At 46.9% G+C, this 16,698-nt stretch overlaps 2 long non-coding RNA genes across 2 annotated transcripts; one reads left to right on the top strand and one right to left on the bottom strand.

The window, feature by feature from the left end:
• The first annotated feature begins 1,659 nt into the window (after window positions 1–1,659).
• LOC119567036 lies at window positions 1,660–3,249 on the top strand. Its single transcript, XR_005226710.2, has 2 exons — window positions 1,660–2,378; window positions 3,031–3,249. It is a non-coding gene; the product is annotated as an uncharacterized LOC119567036 (long non-coding RNA).
• An 8,329-nt stretch (window positions 3,250–11,578) lies between these two features.
• On the bottom strand, window positions 11,579–16,480 carry LOC122464159. Its single transcript, XR_006288079.1, has 3 exons — window positions 16,364–16,480; window positions 15,904–15,908; window positions 11,579–11,591 (listed from the first exon to the last, which is right to left on the bottom strand). It is a non-coding gene; the product is annotated as an uncharacterized LOC122464159 (long non-coding RNA).
• Between the last annotated feature and the right edge of the window lie 218 nt (window positions 16,481–16,698).

Here is a 16,698-nt window from a genome sequence, read left to right as displayed (position 1 = left end):
GCCCGCAATGCCCATGTCCATACTACTAGCACCTAGTACAAAGGGGTCCTGATTCCTGAGTGGAGTTCCCAGGCATTACAATAATAATAAGATCTCCATTCAATGAAGGTGTGAATGTCTCCTCACATTGTTGAGCATCCGTGCATATTTCTCTGCACTATGTGGAAGTGCAAACAGCGCTAGCAGTTTGGCCTTCTCTGTTATGTTTTCCATACACCAAGATCAAATCAGGTATTTTAGTCTGGATGATTTATTGCTGATTAAAGAAAACAACATACAAAGATGGGACAAATATGCATCTCATTTTGTAGCAGCCATCCTGAATTGTTTGCAGACTGTTTACTTTCATTATCATTATTCATTATACTGGATGAGCAACCTGCAGGATTGAACCCTTGCGGACTTCTGTGAAGTTATTTCAGTATTAGATTGATTCTTAAACCAAGAAAAAAAATCTTCTGTCATTTTAGGCACCAGGGAGATGACTGTTCTCAGGTCTTTTTCTATTAAATGTATTAGATTTTTCAGTGCATAGCCCAGCTAGGCCCTGTTCTCTTATCAGAGCCTCTGGATGATATTGCTATACTAATAAATAAAGAAATAATAATAATAATATAAAAAGTGCCCATCAAAATTCTCAAAGCACAAGTGGAATAATTAACCCCTCTCTCTCCCCATAAAGGGCAATATTACCAAAACCAAAATCTGCCCAGTGGGCCAGATTCTATTGTGTCATTTTAATCTGGTATATGAAATACTACTATTAATGGATTCTTCTTTATGCCAAAACCTTCTGAAATCATTATGGGCCTGATTTTTAAAGGGGTCTCACTACAACCACTAATTTTGCACCAACAATGATCACTGAAGATTATAATTGAAAAGGTATAATTGAAAACTCTTTTAAACTACTCTTACACTTTACAGGGTTCTAAATTAATTGTATCAACCCAAGACAAGGATCCAGGCATCAATGAAAACCTCAACCTCTGCTCCATGTGCTACTGTGGTTTTAAAAAAAAAGCTAACAAGATGTTAGGATGCTTAAGAAATGGGATGGAAACTAATACTATAATGCCTTTCTATAAATCCTTCATGTGGCATCATTTGGAATACTGTGTCCAGTGCCGATCAATCAGTCTCAAAACGGATATTGCAGAGCTGGAAGGGGTTAAAGAGAAAAGTGACAAGAATGATCAAAGGCCTGAAAAAGCTCTCATATGAAGAGAAATTGAAAAGATTAGGATTGTTAGAAAAGAGGTGAATAAGAGGAGCTATGATGAAAGCTTGTATAAGTATATACAATAATGAATGATCTAGAGAAGGAAGATTAGAGCTTTTGTTCTCCCTGTCTCATAACAGAAGACCCAGGAGACATTCAATGACATTAGAAGGTGGGAAATACAAAACTGATAAAAGGAAATACTTTCTTCCACACGTGATTAAACTGTGGAACTCACCGCCACAGAAAGTTATTAAAGCCAAGAACCTAATAAGAGTCTCAAAGGGATTGGACATTTATATGGATATCAAGAATATCCAGAGTTATAATAATTGACAATGAAAAATTTGGAAGAGATATTACATCTTGTGCTTCAGGTTTTAAGCCAATCTCTAACTATTACAGGTCAAGGTGAGACCTCCGTGAAGTGCAGATTATTCCACATCTGCCTACTGCAGTGGCTCTTGCAGCATCTGACCATTGTTTGGGGCAGAATACTGGACTACGTAGACCTTTGATCTAACCCAGTCTGGCAATTCCTAAGTTCCTATGTTTTTTTGTTTTGTTCTGTTTTAAATCAGACCCAGTGTCTATTGACTAAAACAAGGCCTGTGAAATTTTCAGACACTGGCTTTTTTTGACTAAAGATATGGATTATATTTTGTATGACTTGCTGATAGCTTTGATATTGTATATTCTGTGTAATGTATATTTTTCTTGCTGAAATCTTCTGAGGTCAGGTGTACTGTTTAAATTAATTAATTTTAATTTCTGAATGTGTTGTATTTCATAACTATAACGTGAGGTGAGATGCTGAGGTAATGTGATATCTTATAATTCTATATTTTTTGGCAATTATCATACCCCTATGTGTGAGGCTGTGTTAGGGTGCATAAACCCCACAGAGGTCAACAAAGCACTAATGGAAGCCTGAGAAACCAGTTAGCTCACCCTGTTGCACCGGGAGGGTGTGTCAGGTTCAATTCAGTATCAGACCCAGCTGGGGAGGAGATGGTGTGGTTTCTATAACGGAAGGAGCTCCGTGCACTTGAGGAAGAAGATATTATGTTATTTCCTGAGGAGAAAGGAAAGGTATCTGTCTGTTCAGGGTTGAGAAATAGAAGAACCCCTCTGTAAGGGAAAGGAGAGGAACAAGGTACAGTAATTCCTCACTTAAAGTTATTGTTTCATTGCTGATCAATTAGAGAATATGCTTCTCTAAAGTTGTGCAATGCTCCCTTGTCATGTTGTTTGGCAGCTGCCTGCTTTGTCCACTGCTTGCAGGAAGAGCAGCCGGTTGGAGCTAGCTGGTGGGGGCTTGGAACCAGGGTGGGCCGACAGCCCCCCTATCAGCTCCCCTAAGTTCCCTGTGTGGCAGTTGCCTAGCAGGCTATCAATTGCCCAGCAGTTCAGGTGTCCCTCCCCCCACTGCCATGTGCTGCTCCTGTCCTCTGCCTTGGAGCTGCTCTCTGGAGCCTCCTGCTTGCTGTGGGGGGAGGAGGAGTGGTTCAGATGTCAGGGTGTCCCCCTCCCACTGCTCCTGTACCCCATCCCCGTGGGGCGGGGATGGGATGGGACAGGGCTCAGGATGGAGGGAGCTTGCTGGCAGCAGTTGCTGTTTCAACTTGCTGATCTAATTAAAAAGGCAATGTACTTAGAGTGGGGTCTGTGCAGTTAAAGAGCAATGTGCATGTCACACACACATGCACATGTGTGCTCACACACCCCGCACTTCGGAAAATGGAGGGAGTGGTGTGCTCCAGTCCAGTGGGATAGCATAGGTTCACCATCATGTTCAATTTCCACAGGGAAACTGCCACTCTTGTGTTGTCTCCTCCCTCCATTCGTGCTGCCTTGTACAGTGTGAGGCTACATTAACAACGTGTTAACCTTTGAGGACTTGCTCGTTCATCCTTTAGCAGTAAGGCATCCCCTGGGAAATATCCCACCTTCTGACTTCACCACCTCAACCAAGCTTCACAATAATCCTCGCTGTGTACAGTATTAAATTGTTTGTTTAAAACTTATACTGTGTATGTGTGTGTATATACCTCTACCCTGATATAATGTGACCCGCTATAACACGAGTTCAGATATAACGCGGTAAAGCAGCGCTCTGGGGGGGCGGGGCTGTGCGCTCCGGGGGGTCCGCATGTCTGGCTCCAACACGCTACTCTGAGCAGCATATTAAGGGTGCCGGGCCAAGGGGTTGGATATGGGGCAGAGGCTCTTGGCGGGGGGCGGGGGGAGGGGTCGGGGGGGGTTGGATGGTTCGGAGATTCTGGGGGTGGTCAGGGAACGGGGGTGTTGGATAGGGTGTGGGAGTCCTGGGGGGCCTGTTGGGGAGGGGGTATGTGGATAGGGGTTGGGGCAGTCGGGACAGGGAGCAAGGGGGTTGGGTGGGGTCTTGGGAGGGGGGTTGGGGTGGGGGGGTCTCTGGAGGGGGTAGTCAGGAAAAGGAGCGGGGGGGTTGGATGGGTGGGGGGTTCTGAGGGGTCAGTCAGGGTGGAAAGTGACTATTAAGAACGGAAATCCTTGAGGCCAAAGCAAGTTTGATATAACATGGTAAGATTTTTTGGCTCCCGAGGACTGCATTATATCTGGGTACAGGTGTATATAGTCTTTTGTCTGGTGAAAAAAATTTCCCTGGAACCTAACCCCCACTACCCCTATTTACATTAATTCTTATGGGGCAACTGGATTTGCTTAACATCATTTTGCTTTAAGTAGCATTTTTCAGGAATGTACCTATAATGTTAAGTGGGGTGTTGCTGTATAAGAACCAGGGTTAGTTTCTGTAGTTGGCCCTTCTGGAGTAGGGGGAGGCTGGCTGGCCTTGAGGGAAATGGCCTTGTGGGTTGGTATCCTGACAATAGGACACGGGATAAAAAGAATTGGAAGAGGCTGAAATCTCAGCCCTGTATGGGAGGGAGTGAGTTGGTGGTGATGGTTTGTCTTCAGTCACTTGGTGAAGAAACGGGAACTGACATAAAATCCCAGGGGAGGCAGAAGACTTCTTGGTTTGCTACATGTGTTAATACTGGTGAAGGATACTATTCAGAATGCTGATGGCCTGGAAGAGGCCAGACTCCAGAAGGACTTGGCTGGGGGGCCAAATGTCCCACTGCATGAGACGGATGATGATGCCACAAGGGGATGCACTAGGATTGTGAGTAATGACAATGCCACGAGTGAGGGGCTGCTTGGGGATGCCAGGTTGTTACAGAGACCTATGAAGATTCCTCTTGAATGAGGTGGGTTCAGCTATCAGTGTTGGGGAGATGGAGGAGAAAGAAATATGGTTGAATAAACTAAAAAATTTCTCTTACATGAGAGAAGCACACTGATTTAACTTACTCTGACATTTAGATCAATTTAGTTTAAACCAGTGCAATGGGCTGTGTGAACCCTAAATACTAAGTCAATTAGGAATTGACTTAAGATAACAGTAAAATGACACACTCAAACCAAAATCAGGATGTCAACACGGGTTTTCACTGGCTTCACTCAAGTGGTTTAAAAACTGCCTTAAGTTAAACTTTGTCATGTTGACAAGGCCTGAAATACACTATTGCTTGCACTAGCGGAGTCTGGTGGTGGATGCCAGCCCATGCATATATTCAGTGCTATGAGTTGCATTTTATACCACCTCAGCTGGCAAAGGGTGTACAGGGTGCAGTTCACCTTGACCAAAGTACCCCATTTGAGAGCAGGAGGCCTATGGCTATTTGGGAAACTTTAAAAATTATACCATGTGCTGCACCTAAAGGACAAATAGGTTCTGTGGTATGTGTCTTTACACAGTTGATTCCTCTTGCTACTGGGAATAACATCTACTTTGTTCTATTTAGATAAAGCACATGAAGAGATTTGTATAACAGTGTGAAGTACTTCCGTCTCTTATTGTAAACTCTGGACCTAAACGTCTACCCTTGATTAGTGATTTTGCCCTCCTGCCTTACTTTGCCTATTGCCAGTCTGTCCCACCTGCTGCTGTGGCCGAAGTACTCTTCTCCCACAACTCTGAGCCCCTCACTCTTCAAATATCTCCATAGGTTTTGGTCATATTCAAGCTCCTTGTCCTTCCCTACCTAGCTCTACAAGGCCATGAGTTTGCTCTGCCGGCTGTAGATCCCTGTTCTCACATCACCATCATGCCACATCTTCCTGATCCTCTTACCTTACTGGCCCCTTCTCCCATTCTTCACCTCGTGCCTCCAACATGCTGGCCTCTATGCCAGGAACCCTGTCCCTGTCCTCACCTATGAAGTGCCTTTTCTCTCCTCCTTTGAATCCCTCCTTAAAAACCCAACTCATTAAGTAAGCTTCTCCTGAATAATCCCTATGCCTGCTCTCTCCAGGGCTGTCCCTGTGCTGTCTTGTACATATTCTTGCCTAACTTAGATAGTGAGCACTTAACAGGGAATATCTGATCTGTGGTTGTAATGTGCCATGTAATTTTAATGTGCTACAGAAATGGTAGCCAAATGAACTACAGTATGTATCTGAAAGATCATATATTACAGTTGATGTTACTATTGCTATGACCACTAGAGGGCATGCAGACTCTACCAGTTCTGTTTAGCAAGCTGTGGAAAATAACTCATTAGTTGACATTTGAAAGAATGATTTTACTCAGACTAAAGTTATTGGTCCCAATCACAGGGGCTGTCTGTAGCGAAGACCATGCTGACCTCAGGTAGGTGAAGGGGAGCTCCAAAAGGCAGCGTAAGACTTTGGTTTGCACTCTGCCAGGGCTGAAGCCACCGTGTACCGCACTGCAAAGGCCTGATCCCTCTCATGTAGATTAGGGGTGGGGAGAAATGAAACTTCAATATCAGATCAGCACAATACATGGGGCATACATCTACATCCACTTTCTTCTGGACATGTTGCCTTTGTCAGCTAGGCTTCCTATACTGAAGTACAAAAAACTGAGACATTTGAACCACTTCCAGCTACCTCAAAGGCATGATCCTGGTAAAACACTGACAGGTGGCAACCCTAATGTGGTGTGTGGGTGTGTATACACATACACAGTTGACATAATAACCACCAGAGAAGGCCAATTGAAGTGGAGTGATCCTTCCAGGCCGGACTTCACTGGTTCTACAGACAGACTATGCTGACTGGCAAACCAGCATTGTAGGGAAGTTCAGAGATCTGAAAATAAGTGTGATCTAACACACTGCATCATATCCTTTGAGCCCCTCAGCCACATGCTATGCTATGCAATGTGACTGTGAGGAATGATTAAAAACAAGGGCAGGGCAAATACTGGTATCTTGTGATATGCTCAGATAACCCTGATAGGAGCCATAGAAGTACCTAGACAAGCTATTTGACAAGTTACACTTAATTGAACTTAAAACGTGTTTTATCAACCTGACAAATAACTGTCTCTGGTATTTAACCAGTTCTATTATAAAATACTGGGGAGATGGGGGGGACCTAACTTTCTTTTTATTTTATTTTTTTTTTGTAACCAAAGGTTAACTCCTGGAATAGGTTTAAAAGTCAGCTTTACATTTTTTAAAGTGTGTGTGATATCTATATCTCTTGCAGGCGGGTCCCAGCACTGACACTTTCAAGTATTACAAATTCTTCTTCTCATAGTGGGTTGAACCATATCCCAGGTCTGAACTCCCCTCAATGGGCTTGTTTGAAATCTGGATCCAGATCTGAACTTTGCATCTATATCAGTTAGAGAAAACCTGTTAGAGCTTAAGATGAACTGACTATTGGAAGCATTAAAATAGGTAGTAGGTCAGGTGCTTAGAAATTTAATTTACATAGGTAATAAGGTAGCAAGCTGCCAACATAGAAATCTCATCTAATTAGCTAATGTCTGAGCTGCTGTAAACTCATGTAGCTACATGGAAGTCAGACCTATGCTGATTTACACCAGCTGAGGATCTGGCCTTATAATCTTAAACCTGTTGCTTTAAGGTGACCTGCAAAACAGAAAGGTTGGTGGTCCCTCCTTGGATATTGGTACTGTGCATACAAACAAATGCCTGAAAGCTGCTTATTCTGCTTGTTTTGTACATTAATTCAGATCTCATCTACCTGTCTTTCCTGCAATAATCTACCCATGACTAGAGAACTCCTAGTTAGAATTAGGACACACTACAAGTACCAAGGAAACGAAGCCTGAGCAATTGAGAGGATTTTTTTTAGACTAACTTTTTGTTTTTAAAACTTATTTAACTCAACTCACTAACAAAGAACTGGAAGAAAAGATCTTTGTTAAATTGGACTTCCTGGCACTTCAATTAAAAACTGGTCCACTTCTCTGGCTCCTCTTAGGAAATGTCTAACAGAGTCAGGGAATTCAGGACTCTTACTATTAGTAACTAACAGTAATGTAAAGGACCAACTCTATCAAATTCCTTCTGTCATGAAGTACCTAGATATTGACCTAAAACTCTCTTATCAGCAGATCAAGACATTTGATCCACACAGTATTCATTAGGGAAGTTATTCTGCTTTAATATTGCTCAGGTCACCATTAAGGTTTGGCGTGATGGAGCAAGCTGAATGACATTGGGGTACATCATGTTTTTCAGTATGTGTTGGAGAGGGAAGTGACTGCCTTTTGGTGTGAGATGTCAACATTATATAGGATTCAGAGTAGCAGCCATGTTAGTCTGTATCCACAAAAAGAAAAGGAGTACTTGTGGCACCTAAGGGTATGTCTACACTACGAAATTAGGTCGAATTTGTAGAAGTCGGTTTTTTAGAAATCGGTTTTATATATTCGAGTGTGTGTGTCCCCACAGAAAATGCTCTAAGTGCATTAACTCGACGGCGTGTTTCCACAGTACCGAGGCTAGAGTTGACTTCCGAAGTGTTGCACTGTGGGTAGCTATCCCACAGTTCCCGCAGTCTCCGCTGCCCATTGGAATTTTGGGTTGAGATCCCAATGCCTGATGGGGCTAAAACATTGTCGCGGGTGGTTCTGGGTACATATCGTCAGGCCCCCGTTCTCTCCCTCCATCTGTGAAAGCAAGGGCAGACAATCGTCTCGCGCTTTTTTCCTGAGTTACCTGTGCAGACGCCATACCACGGCAAGCATGGAGCCCGCTCAGGTAACCGTCACCGTATGTCTCCTGGGTGCTGGCAGACGTGGTACTGCATTGCTACACAGCAGCATCAACCCATTGCCGTGTGGCAGCAGACGGTACAGTACGACTGGTAGCCAGCCGTCATCGTCATGTCCGAGGTGCTCCTGGCCATGTCGGCCAGGAGCGCCTGGGCAGACATGGGCGCAGGGACTAAATTTGGAGTGACTTGACCAGGTCATTCTCTTTAGTCCTGCAGTCAGTCCTATTGAACCATCTTATGGTGAGCAGGCAGGTGATACGGATTGCTAGCAGTCCTACTGTACCATCTTCTGCCAGGCAGGCAAGAGATGAGGATGGCTAGCAGTCCTACTGCACCGTCTTCTGCTGAGCAGCCATGAGATGTGGATGGCTTGCAGTCCTTCTGCACCGTCTGCTGCCAGCCAAAGATGTAAAAGATAGATGGAGTGGATCAAAACAAGAAATAGACCAGCTTTGTTTTGTACTCATTTGCTTCCCCCCCTCCTCCGTCTAGGGGACTCATTCCTCTAGGTCACACTGCAGTCACTCGCAGAGAAGGTGCAGCGAGGTAAATCTAGCCATGTATCAATCAGAGGCCAGACCAACCTGCTTGTTCCAATAAGAACAATTACTCAGGTGCACCATTTCTTATTGAAACCCTCCGTGAAGTCCTGCCTGAAATACTCATTGATGTAAAGCCACCCCCTTTGTTGATTTTAATTCCCTGTAAGCCATGTCGTCAGTCGCCCCTCCCTCCGTCAGAGCAACGGCAGACAATCGTTCCGCGCCTTTTTTCTGTGCGGACGCCATACCAAGGCAAGCATGGAGGCCGCTCAGCTCACTTTGGCAATTAGGAGCACATTAAACACCACACGCATTATCCAGCAGTATATGCAGCACCAGAACCTAGCAAAGCGATACCAGGCGAGGAGGCGACGTCAGCGCAGTCACGTGAGTGATCAGGACATGGACACAGATTTCTCTGAAAGCATGGGCCCTGCCAATGTATGCATCATGGTGCTAATGGGGCAGGTTCATGCTGTGGAACGCTGATTCTGAGCTCGGGAAAGAAGCACAGACTGGTGGGACCGCATAGCGTTGCAGGTCTGGGACGATTCCCAGTGGCTGCGAAACTTTTGCATGCGTAAGGGCACTTTCATGGAACTTTGTGACTTGCTTTCCCCTGCCCTGAAGCGCATGAATACCAAGATGAGAGCAGCCCTCACAGTTGAGAAGCGAGTGGCGATAGCCCTGTGGAAGCTTGCAATGCCAGACAGCTACCGGTCAGTTGGGAATCAATTTGGAGTGGGCAAATCTACTGTGGGGGCTGCTGTGATGCAAGTAGCCCACGCAATCAAAGATCTGCTGATATCAAGGGTAGTGACCCTGGGAAATGTGCAGGTCATAGTGGATGGCTTTGCTGCAATGGGATTCCCTAACTGTGGTGGGGCCATAGACGGAACCCGTATCCCTATCTTGGCACTGGAGCACTGAGCCGGCGAGTACATAAACCGCAAGGGGTACTTTTCAATAGTGCTGCAAGTTCTGGTGGATCACAAGGGACGTTTCACCAACATCAAAGTGGGATGGCCGGGAAAGGTACATGACGCTCGCATCTTCAGGAACTCTGGTCTGTTTCAAAAGCTGCAGAAAGGGACTTTATTCCCAGACCAGAAAATAACTGTTGGGGATGTTGAAATGCCTATAGTTATCCTTGGGGACCCAGCCTATCCCTTAATGCCATGGCTCATGAAGCGGTACACAAGCAGCCTGGACAGTAGTCAGGAGCTGTTCAACTACAGGCTGAGCAAGTGCAGAATGGTGGTAGAATGTGCATTTGGACGTTTAAAGGCGTGCTGGCGCAGTTTACTGACTCGGTTAGACCTCAGCGAAACCAATATTCCCACTGTTATTACTGCTTGCTGTGTTCTCCACAGTATCTATGAGAGTAAGGGGGAGACGTTTATGGCGGGGTGGGAGGTTGAGGCAAATCGCCTGGCTGCTGGGGAGGAGGGCGGTTGGTTACACAGGGGCTGTAGTGGCAGTCTGTGCTCCAGCTGCCTTTACTGCAGCTCAACGATACACTGGAGCATACTGGTTTGATCCTCCAGCAGCCTCAGCATTGAATCCTGCCTCCTCTCATCACGCTGCTGCCACATTTGAGCTTCAGCCCTCTCTTCAGCCCACCACTTACTCTCTTCAGCCCGCCACCTCTCCTCCCGGTCATTTTGTGCTTTCCTGCACTCTGACATTATTTGCCTCCACGCGTTCGTCTGTGCTCTGTCAGTGTGGGAGGACAGCATGAGCTCAGAACATTTCATCACGAGTGCGTTTTTTTTTTCTTTCTAATCTTCACTAGCCTCTGGGAAGGAGAAGATCCTGTGATCATTGAAACACATGCAGCTGGTGGAGGAAAAAAAAGGGCAGCGGTGTTTAAAAAGACACATTTTATAAAACAGTGGCTACACTCTTTCAGGGTAAACCTTGCTGTTAACATTACATACAGAGCACATGTGCTTTCGTTACAAGGTCGCATTTTGCCTCCCCCCACCGCGTGGCTACCCCCTCAACCCTCCCCTCTCCCCTTGGCTAACATCGGGGAACATTTCTGTTCAGCCACAGGCAAACAGCCCAGCAGGAACGGGCACCTCTGAGTGTCCCCTGAAGAAAAGCACCTTATTTCAACCAGGTGACCATGAATGATATCTCACTCTCCTGAGGATAACACAGAGAGATAAAGAACGGATGTTGTTTGAACGCCAGCAAACATACACTGCAATGCTTTGTTGTACAATGATTCCCGAGTACGTGTTACTGGCCTGGAGTGGTAAAGTGTCCTACCATGGAGGACGCAATAAGGCTGCCCTCCCCAGAAACCATTTGCAAAGGCTTTGGGAGTACATCCAGGAGAGCCGCGAATGCCAGGGCAAATTAATCCTTTCACATGCTTGCTTTTAAACCATGTATAGTATTTTAAAAGGTACACTCACCGGAGGTCCCTTCTCTGCCTGCTGGGTCCAGGAGGCAGCCTTGGGTGGGTTCGGGGGGTACTGGCTCCAGGTCCAGGATGAGAAACAGTTCCTGGCTGTCGGGAAAACCGGTTTCTCTGCTTGCTTGCTGTGAGCTATCTACAACTTCATCATCATCATCTTCCTCGTCCCCAAAACCTGCTTCTGTGTTGCCTCCATCTCCATTGAAGGAGTCAAACAACACGGCTGGGGTAGTGGTGGCTGAACCCCCTAAAATGGCATGCAGCTCATCATAGAAGTGGCATGTTTGGGGCTCTGACCCGGAGTGGCCATTCGCCTCTCTGGTTTTCTGGTAGGCTTGCCTCAGCTCCTTAAGTTTCACGCGGCACTGCTTCGGGTCTCTGTTATGGCCTCTGTCCGTACCTCCCGTTCAGTCCATGCTGGAGCATCTGAGTTGAGAGTGCTGTCCAGAGTGGTCACAATAGAGCACTCTGGGATAGCTCCTGGAGGCCAATACTGTCTAATTGTAAACCTGCACCCGTCCACACGATGAAGCCCTTTGTTTTGACTTAAAGGGCTCTTAAAATCGATTTCCTTAATCCACCTCTGACAAGTGGATTAGCACTTAAATCGGCCTTGCCAGGTCGAATTTGGGGTACTGTGGATGCAATTAGACAGTATTGGCCTCCAGGAGCTATCCCAGAGTGCTCTATTGTGAGCACTCTGGACAGCACTCTCAACTCAGATGCACTGGCCAGGTAAAGGCCCGCAAACTTTTGAATTTCAATTTCCTGTTTGCATGGTCACCTGCAGCTTGCCACACTGGCCAGAGCTCATCAGCAGAGGTGACCATGATGGAGTCCCAGAATCGCAAAAGAGCTCCAGCATGGACCAAATGGGAAGTACGGGATCTGATCGCTGTATGGGGAGAGGAATCCGTGCTATCAGAACTCCGTTCCAGTTTTCAAAATGCCAAAACCTTTGTCAAAATCTCCCAGGGCATGAAGGACAGAGGCCATAACAGCGACCCGAAGCAATGCCGCGTGAAACTTAAGGAGCTGAGGCAAGCCTACCAGAGAGGCGAACGGCCGCTCCGGGTCAGAGCCCCAAACATGCCGTTTCTATGATGAGCTGCATGCCATTTTAGGGGGTTCAGCCACCACTACCCCAGCCGTGTTGTTTGACTCCTTCAATGGAGATGGAGGCAACACAGAAGCAGGTTTTGATGATGATGATTGATGAAGTTAGCTCACAGCAAGCAAGCGGAAAAACCGGTTTTCCCGACAGCCAGGAACTGTTTCTCACCCTGGACCTGGAGGCAGTCCCCCCCCGCCCCGGACCCACCCAAGGCTGCCTCCCGGACCCGCCACGTGGAGAAGGGATATCTGGTGAGTGTACCTTTTTAAAAATACTATACATGGTTTAAAAGCAAGCATGTTTAATGATTAATTTGCCCTGGCATTTGCAGCTGTCCTGGATGTACTCCCAAAGCCTTTGCAAAAGGTTTCTGGGGAGGGCAGCCTTATTCCACCCACCAAGGTAGGACACTTTACCACTCCAGGCCAGTAGCACGTACTTGGGAATCACTGTACAACAAAGCATTGCAGTGTATGTTTGCTGGCATTCAAACAACATCCGTTCTTTATCTCTCTGTTATCCTCAGGAGAGCGATATCATTCATGGTCATCTGGTTGAAATAGGGTGCTTTTCTTAAGGGGACATGCAGAGGTGCCCGTTCCTGCTGGGCTGTTTGCCTGTGGCTGAACAGAAATGTTCCCTGCTGTTAGCCTGGAGGGGCACCGGGGGGTGGTGAGGGGCTAGCCATGTGGTGGGGGGAGCCAAATGCGACCTTGGAACGAAAGCACATGTGCTCTGTATGTAATGTTAACAGCAAGGTTTACCGTGAAAGAGTGTACCCATTGTTCTAGAAAATGTCTTTTTTTTTTTTTTTAAATACCACTGACTTTTTTTTTTTTTCTCCACCAGCTGCATGTGTTTCAATGATCACAGGATCTTCTCCTTCCCAGAGGCTAGTGAACATTAGAAGGTGAAAAAAACTCACTTGTGATTAAATGTTCTCTGAGCTCATGCTGTCCTCCCACACTGACAGAGCACAGATGAATGTGTGGAGGCAGACAATGTCAGAGTGCAGGAAAGCACAATATGACCGGGAAGAGAGGTGGCAGGCTGAAGAGAGAGCTGAAGCTGAAGAGAGGAGGCAGGATTCAATGCTGAGGCTGCTGGAGGATCAAACCAATATGCTCCAGCGTATCGTTGAGCTGCAGAAAAGGCAGCAGGAGCACAGACCGCCGCTGCAGCCCCTGTGTAACCAACCGCCCTCCTCCCCAACTTCCATAGCCTCCTCACCCAGACGCCCAAGAACGCGGTGGGGGCAAGGAACAGAAGGCTGGCATTCAATAAGCTTTAAAGTTTTAAACTTTTAAAGTGCTGTGTGGCCTTGTCCTTCCCTCCTCCACCACCCCTCCTGGGCTACCTTGGTAGTTATCCCCCATTTGTGTGATGAATGAATAAAGAATGCATGAATGTGAAGCAACAATGATTTTATTGCCTCTGGAAGCGGTGATCAAAGGGAGGAGAGGAGGGTGGTTAGCTTACAGGGAAGTAGAGTGAACCAAGGGGCGGGGGGTTTCATCATGGAGAAGCAGAACTTTCACACCGTCGCCTGTCCAGTCATGAAACTGGTTTTCAAAGCTTCTCTCATGCGCACCGCACCCTCCTGTGCTCTTCTAACCGCCCTGGTGTCTGGCTGTGCGAAACCAGCAGCCAGGCGATTTTCCTCAATCTCCCACCCCGCCATAAAGGTCTCTCCCTTACTCTCACAGATATTATGGAGCGCACAGCAAGCAGTAATAACAGTGGGAATATTGGTTTCGCTGAGGTCTAACCAAGTCAGTAAACTGCGCCAGCACGCTTTTAAACGTCCAAATGCACATTCTATCACCATTCTGCACTTGCTCAGCCTTCAGTTGAACAGCTCCTGACTACTGTCCAGGCTGCCTGTGTACCGCTTCATGAGCCATGGCATTAAGGGATAGGCTGGGTCCCCAAGGATAACTATAGGCATTTCAACATCCCCAACAGTTATTTTCTGGTCTGGGAATAAAGTCCCTTCCTGCAGCTTTTGAAACAGACCAGAGTTCCTGAAGATGCGAGCGTCATGTACCTTTCCCGGCCATCCCACTTTGATGTTGGTGAAACGTCCCTTGTGATCCACCAGAACTTGCAGCACTATTGAAAAGTACCCCTTGCGGTTTATGTACTCGCCGGCTCGGTGCTCCGGTGCCAAGATAGGGATACGGGTTCCGTCTATAGCCCCACCACAGTTAGGGAATCCCATTGCAGCAAAGCCATCCACTATGACCTGCACATTTCCCAGGGTCACTACCCTTGATATCAGCAGATGTTTGATTGAGTGGGCTACTTGCATCACAGCAGCCCCCACAGTAGGTTTGCCCACTCCAAATTGATTCCCAACTGACCGGTAGCTGTCTGGCGTTGCAAGCTTCCACAGGGCTATCGCCACTCGCTTCTCAACTGTGAGGGCTGCTCTCATCTTGTTATTCATGCGCTTCGGGGCAGGGGAAAGCAAGTCACAAAGTTCTATGAAAGTGCCCTTATGCATGCAAAAGTTTCGCAGCCACTGGGAATCGTCCCAGACCTGCAACACTATGCAGTCCCACCAGTTTGTGCTTGTTTCCCGAGCCCAGAATCGGCGTTCCACCGCATGAACCTGCCCCATTAGCACCATGATGCCCACATTGCCAGGGCCCCTGCTTTGAGAGAAGTCTGTGTCCATGTCCTCATCACTCACGTTACCACGCTGATGTCGCCTACTCGCCCGGTATTGCTTTGCCAGGTTCTGGTGCTGCATATGCTGCTGGATAATGCGCGTGGTGTTTAATGTGCTCCTAATTGCCAAAGTGATCTGAGCGGGCTCCATGCTTGCCGTGGTATGGCGTCTGCACAGAAAAAAGGCGTGGAACGATTGTCTGTCGTTGCCCTGACGGAGGGAGGGGCGACTATTGACATGGCTTACAGGGTTGGCTTACAGGGAATTAAAATCAGCAAAGGGGGTGGCTTTGCGAGAAACTGAATGGCCCCCTCAAGGATAGAACTCAAAGCTGGGTTTAGCAGGCTGTTGATTTTACAGAGGGAAGGAGGAGAAAATGAATACAAAACAAATCTGGTCTATTTCTTGTTTTGAGCCACTTCATTTATCTTTATACACCTTGCTGGCAGCAGACCGTGCAGTACGACCGCTAGCCATCATCATCTCCTGGGTGCACGGCAGAAGACGGTGCAGTATGACGACTAGCCATCATCTTCTGTGGGCTGGAGGTTAAAAGACAGCGCACTGCCGGTAGGACTGAATTGCCACGAGATGAAACAAGGGAAATGACCTGGCTGAGTCACTCTCATGTTTGCCCAGGCGTCCAATTAAAAGAGCACCCTGGACTACGTCAATGACGGCTACCAGTCATACTGCACTGTCTGCTGCCAAAAGGCAATAAACTGCTGCTGTGTAGCAACGCAGTACCGCATCTGCCAGCACCCAGGAGACATACGGTGACAGTGAGCTGAGTCGGCTTCATGCTTGCCGTGGTACGGCGTCTGCACAGGTAACTCAAGAAAAAAGGCGCAAAACGATTGTCTGCCCTTGCTTTCACGGAGGGAGGGAGGGAACGGGGGCCTGACGATATGTACGCAGAACCACCCGCGACAATGTTTTAGCCCCATCAGGCATTGGGATCTCAACCCAGAATTCCAATGGGCAGCGGAGACTGTGGGAACTGTGGGATAGCTACCCAAAGTGCAATGCTCCAGAAGTCGACGGTTGCCTCGGTACTGTGGACACACTCCGCCAACTACATGCACTTAGAGCACTTCTGTGGGGACACACACAATCGACTGTATAAAACCGCTTTCTCCAAAACTGACTTTTATAAATTCGACCTAATTTCATAGTGTAGACATAGCCTAAGAAAAAAAACTGTCTGAGAGGGAAACCCACTGGTCAATCCCCAAAAAGGAATGTTACGCCATTGTGTACGCTCTGAAAAAACTACATCCACCTGCAAACCGACCATGGTGTGCTGAAGTGGCTTCATACTGTCAAGGAAAATAACAAACTTCTTAGGTGGAGTTTAGCTCTCCAAAATTTTAATTTTGAAATACAACACATTCCAGGAACTTCTAATAAAGTGGCTAATGCACTCTCCCATAAGTTTCCCAGAATCAACTGGTTAAAACAGCCCTTGAAATGTGGGACATATTGTTAGTTTTTATATAATCAGTAGTATATCTAGAGGTGCATGTGTCTTAACTCTGTTTTCTCCTAGAGCTCCAGGAAGAAATCACAGCCAGTATGGTACAGGCTGTCCACCACAGTCTGTGATTTGGG

This window comes from Chelonia mydas, chromosome 1 (genome assembly GCF_015237465.2).
Source record: "Chelonia mydas isolate rCheMyd1 chromosome 1, rCheMyd1.pri.v2, whole genome shotgun sequence".
In the NCBI taxonomy this organism is placed as follows: domain Eukaryota; kingdom Metazoa; phylum Chordata; order Testudines; family Cheloniidae; genus Chelonia; species Chelonia mydas.
Note: the sequence above shows the minus strand (reverse complement) of the source record. Positions and strands in the feature narration are given on the sequence as shown.